The following is a 5,796-nucleotide window of genomic DNA, read 5'->3' on the forward strand; positions in this document are numbered from 1 at the left end:
ACGAACCGGAAGCTCCTTTTCCTTTGGTTTGGACCAACGAACCGGATGCGACGGCGCCCTTAAGGTACTTCTTGATGAAAGGCGCAAATTTTTCCGCGTCGACTTTGTAGTTGGCCGCGACATATTTCTTGATCGCCTGCAACGAAGAACCGCCGCGTTCCTTCAAGCCTTTGATGGCGTTGGTGACCATCTCCGAAGTGGGCGGATGAGAAGGTTTGCTTCTCGGATTTTTGGGCTTCTTCTCCTTCTTCACCGGTGAGGAGCCGGAAGTGGCACCGGCGACCGTCGAAGCTGCTTGATTTTCTACGTCGGCCATATTTTCGTCTATCGCGCGCGCGTTTTTTTCTTTTTATTATAGGTAGGCTTATTCTTCGGTGAAAGAACGAATGAACTTTACAGAACGAATTGGGCGCCAAAGTCAAAGTGTTGGCGCGTTCGAAAACGCGCGGACCGCGGACTAAACGAGAGCCTTCTCGTCGAGTTAGAAAATTCAGTGGGCCTCGAATACAGCTTTCGCGTGATGGCATCGTTCTCTTTACGCGAAGATCACCGCCTCCGGGTGCGGGAACATGAGCGATTCGGTCGGCGATGGCCTCCTGAATAACCTCAAGTTTTCCCGGACGACCAGCCGACCTCCAAAAGCGAACAAGGACCGATCGAACGTCGACTCGAACAAAGACCCTCCGAAACAAGGAGATGACATCCAAGTTCGACGCCGACGTTACGCGTTTTCCACGAATAACAGGAAAGTTCCGCTTTCGACCAGACAAACTTGGAAGCATCCTCTACAAGTTTCACGAACGAATCGGTCGAAAAGTACGTGCGATCTTTTCGAAAATCGCCTCGCAAAGAGACGCAGCACGGATCGGAGCGACGACCGACGAACCTGCAGAGTGTAGGAAAAAAATTCACAAACGGTCGAAGATGACGTCCGAGAAGGTCGAATTTTTTCAAGAACGAAGATAAAACCTTCGCCTTTCGTAGGAGTTGATTTTTGAAAACGATCTTGACGAACAGGTCGGAAAAAAAACGATGTCAATTTCGGACTCGACCATGAGAAACGAATTTGTACGACGAACGGACTTTTCGAACGACTTTTTTCGCAAAATCGACATTTTTTCCTCAAAAATTACCTCACACGACGAAATCCCATCATCGAAACATCACCGAAAACAGTTTTGACGGCGAAATTCTCGTCAATTTTACGAAAATAAAGGGAAAATCAGACGGACCACCGTCGAACATCCAGCGACGGGAACGGACGAGTTTTTTAATTTTTCTTGCCAATTCATTGCGAAAGAAGCAATTTTTCTCGACGAAACCATTTTATAATCATAAAAAAAACTCCCCAAACACCACAAACCAACAAAAATACGGAAATCTTGCATTGTTTGCATTTTTCAGACACTCTAAATAAAACTACGTCGATGTCGGCGGATTTTCAGTCGGTCGTCGGTCGACAGAAATCCAACGAAATTTTCATTTGTTCTTCTCAAAAACGAAAAACAAACAAATCAACAAAACATTCCCTACTATTAGTCGACATTTCGAGCAGAAACTACGAACGTCGAAAGATTTAAAAAATGAAATATGTAGGTGTGCGTGCGTGCGTACTTACTTGAAACTTTTTTCTTGTTTCATCGTCGCACTGGAACAAATTAAATTTTAATGCAATGTAAACGCGACCACACTTTCGACGAAAACATCTCTATGAATCGAACGACGTCGGAAAAAGAATAAATCGAGAAGAGAACAAATCATGAAACAACACACACCCACCCCGCCCGGCCCGGCCAGAGTGGTGGGAATTTCGATGAATGAACAGACAAAGAAACCAACTCTGTTATCAGTTCTAAGAAAGAAAGCAGGTAGCGGCGGCGGCGAACCTTCGACCGTACTACGGTCAGTTCATGAATTAACCCCGTCCGTTCGGAGTTTATTCATCTCCGGTCCGTGTCGGCGTTTACTTCAAGTGGGTGCTATTTCCATCTAAGCAAGCAAGTGAGTAAGTAAGTTCTCAAATTTTAAATTACGTTAATCGCAAGTGACTCGTTGAGATCGTCAAACGAACAATTTAATTTAACGCCTCATACGAGTTTTTTTTTTTCGTCATTTTGTCGCAAAAAAAAAACTAAAAAACGACTCGCAAAAAAAAATTTTTTTTTTTTCTTCTTTTAAATCTTGTACATTTTCTGACATGTGTACCATCGAAAAATGTCACATCCAAACGATCGAACAATCACAAAAAATCGTCAACGTACCATCTTGGAAAATTTTACCAGGCAACGACCATACCACGTTGAAAACTACCGGTTCTCGTCCGATCACCGAAGTCAAGCAACGTCGGGCGCGGTCAGTACTTGGATGGGTGACCGCTTGGGAACACCGCGTGCCGTTGTCTCTACTCTTTTCTTTTTTTATTAACATTTCTGATGTCAAACTTTTTTTAAATATATTTTTCACTATTTATATTTTCTCTCAGGAACTTATATAGTATGAAGACGAAAATTTTTAATTCGTTCGAGTTGAATTTGTGGTTCTGAAAAGAACCGATTTTTTTTCTTTTTTTTCCAACCAACTTCCAAGCTGCTCGAGGAGGATTTATTTTGAACTGGTGTATTTGGTGACGGCCTTGGTTCCTTCAGAAACGGCGTGCTTCGCCAATTCACCGGGCAAAAGAAGACGCACCGCCGTCTGGATCTCCCTGCTGGTTATGGTCGAACGTTTGTTGTAATGAGCGAGGCGACTGGCTTCAGCAGCTATACGTTCGAAGATGTCGTTCACGAAACTGTTCATGATAGACATAGCCTTGCTGGAGATACCGGTATCGGGATGGACCTGCTTCAACACCTTGTAAAAGTAGATGGCGTAACTCTCCTTCCTCCTGCGCTTCTTTTTCTTGTCGCTCTTCGAGATGTTCTTTTGAGCTTTTCCGGCCTTCTTGGCCGCCTTACCGCTGGTCTTGGGTGGCATTCTCTTCTAGTCGTCGAGTTAAAAAAACGTTTAAAAACAGAAAACGAGACAGACACGACGTGCACGTTACGACGAGTATACTCGATCTAAAACGCCGCACACCTAAAATCCCTCTATTTATAACGAGCGAGCGACAAACAGGCGCTCCGCCTTAGTTCGTCGTTCGACCATTGCCCTAACGAGATGGCGCTGTACCGACCATATAAATTTCTAGCCTTCGCCGCGTTCGGCATTTATTTCAAGCCGTACGTTTGTCAGTGCGCTTCGTGTCAGTCGCAGTAGGTGTTTTGCTGTTTATATCGTATAACAACATGTCCGGAAGAGGAAAAGGAGGTAAAGTGAAGGGAAAGGCGAAGTCTCGTTCCAGTCGTGCCGGACTTCAGTTTCCCGTCGGCAGAATTCATCGTCTTCTGCGTAAAGGAAACTACGCCGAAAGAGTGGGTGCAGGTGCTCCCGTTTATTTGGCGGCCGTAATGGAATATCTAGCCGCCGAAGTTCTCGAATTGGCAGGAAACGCCGCCAGAGATAACAAGAAAACCCGTATCATTCCGAGACATCTTCAATTGGCTATAAGGAACGACGAGGAGTTAAACAAGCTCCTTTCCGGCGTTACCATCGCCCAAGGCGGTGTCTTGCCCAACATCCAGGCGGTGTTGTTGCCCAAGAAGACCGAAAAGAAGCCTTAAATTTAATTCTTCGCCGCCGTCATCTCGAACGAAAAACAAAAACTTTTATAAAAACCATCTTCACATCGGCCCTTCTCAGGGCCAAAAATTCAACTCGAACGAATTGATTTTTTCGCCAAAATACAACAACCTATGAGAATCATGTTAAAAAGTCTTTTAGATATTTTAAAGTTAAACCGATCAATTAATTCATTATACGAGCGTAGACTGAACGGAAGATTTTCGATTACATTCAACCAAGAAAGATGATTTTTACGACTTTTCATCGTAATTTTTAGAAAAATTCAATGCCCGACTAAAGCACGAACTCGACAACTCTATCTATAATAATTTATTGATTATCTAATTCAAGAAACATTCCGATTCGTCGTAAATTTCTTCACATTTCGCACATTAATCTGTTAAGAACATACACACACACACCGGTCGCCTATACGTGCTCTCCGTCTCGATAATTTCTTGCAGCAGCAGTCGTCAGCGGTGAGCCGTAATACTACAATCAATCGTTTTATTTGCTATGAGATTTTGTTTCAAGTCACGTCTGAGGAGAGTAACTCTACCCCATATTGGACATAACCTCAAATATACTCTTCGTGGCAAAAACGTTCTTTTAACGATGGTCATTCTAACCTAAAACTGCTGTCAAAATTGTCAAAGTCGCCGCCTGGATCACAAATTAAAATGATCACTCACTCCGTACGATTTTCATTTCGATTTGAAGACAAACACACAATTGAGCAACATATTTAATTCGTTTGATTTATTTTGTGGTTCTGAAAAGAACCGTTTTTTTTTGTTTGTTTGTTTGCTTGCCTGCGGGGGGTTTGTTGTTATTCCTCTGAGGATGCGGATACACGTCATAAAATGATAAAATTAACCGCCGAAACCGTAAAGGGTACGACCTTGACGTTTCAGGGCGTAGACGACGTCCATGGCGGTGACGGTCTTACGTTTTGCGTGTTCGGTGTAAGTTACGGCGTCACGGATGACGTTCTCGAGGAAGACCTTCAACACACCTCTGGTTTCTTCGTAGATGAGACCGGAAATACGTTTCACACCACCACGACGAGCCAATCTTCTGATCGCCGGTTTCGTTATACCTTGGATGTTATCGCGTAGAACTTTGCGATGACGTTTGGCGCCACCTTTTCCCAATCCTTTGCCACCTTTACCACGACCGGTCATCTTGATAAAATTAGGAAATTCTTCGTACAAAACGACGTAGCTTCGACCAAGTTCGTTATGGAACTAACGTCAAAATTTCATTCCGCGGGACTATTTATAAGTTACGGCAGCTCCACCTCGCGTTAAAAACGAATCCACCAATGGCGTCGCCGTATGACTCATCGAGTTTATAAAACGGCCGTTGGCGCGACGAAAATTTTCAGTTGACTTTCGAACGTTCGTACGTACGGTCGGTCGTTCGGTCGAAGCAAGCAAGCAAGCCACTACCTACGTTAATTCTTTTCATTTGATTCATCCGATATCCGAGATGGCGAGAACTAAACAGACGGCTCGTAAATCTACCGGTGGCAAGGCACCTAGAAAACAGTTGGCCACGAAGGCGGCCAGAAAAAGCGCTCCCGCCACCGGAGGTGTCAAGAAACCTCACCGTTACAGGCCCGGTACGGTCGCCCTTCGTGAGATTCGTCGTTATCAAAAGAGCACTGAACTTTTGATCCGCAAGCTGCCTTTCCAACGTCTCGTCCGAGAGATCGCCCAAGATTTCAAGACCGATCTCCGTTTCCAAAGTTCGGCCGTGATGGCACTTCAAGAAGCCAGCGAGGCTTATCTCGTCGGCCTCTTCGAAGACACCAACTTGTGCGCCATCCACGCCAAACGTGTCACCATCATGCCGAAAGACATCCAATTGGCGAGACGCATTCGTGGCGAGAGGGCTTAAATTTCCTCCATCCATCCATCCATCCATCCGATCCGACCATCTAGAATTAACAAATTCTTCATCTTCGAAGGTGTTAAAAGAAGAAAAAAAAAATCGGTTCTTTTCAGAACCACAATTATTTTCCAACGAATTGAAAATTTATCGTTCGCGCATGCAACTTTTTGAGATTGAAAAAAAAAAAAAAAAAAAAAAAAAGTTAGGTTATGTGATTTATTCACAAAATTCGTACTTACA

At 44.2% G+C, this 5,796-nt stretch overlaps 1 non-coding gene across 1 annotated transcript; it reads left to right on the forward strand.

Moving 5' to 3' along the window:
* Positions 1-2,281: 2,281 nt before the first annotated feature.
* Positions 2,282-2,401, forward strand: LOC148165767 (5S ribosomal RNA). The gene has a single exon (XR_015771195.1). It is a non-coding gene; the product is annotated as a 5S ribosomal RNA (ribosomal RNA).
* The last annotated feature ends 3,395 nt before the right edge of the window (positions 2,402-5,796 follow it).

Source organism: Gnatocerus cornutus, unplaced genomic scaffold (genome assembly GCF_029298725.1).
Source record: "Gnatocerus cornutus isolate USDA-ARS CGAHR unplaced genomic scaffold, icGnaCorn1.1 ctg00000218.1, whole genome shotgun sequence".
Lineage (NCBI taxonomy): Eukaryota > Metazoa > Arthropoda > Insecta > Coleoptera > Tenebrionidae > Gnatocerus > Gnatocerus cornutus.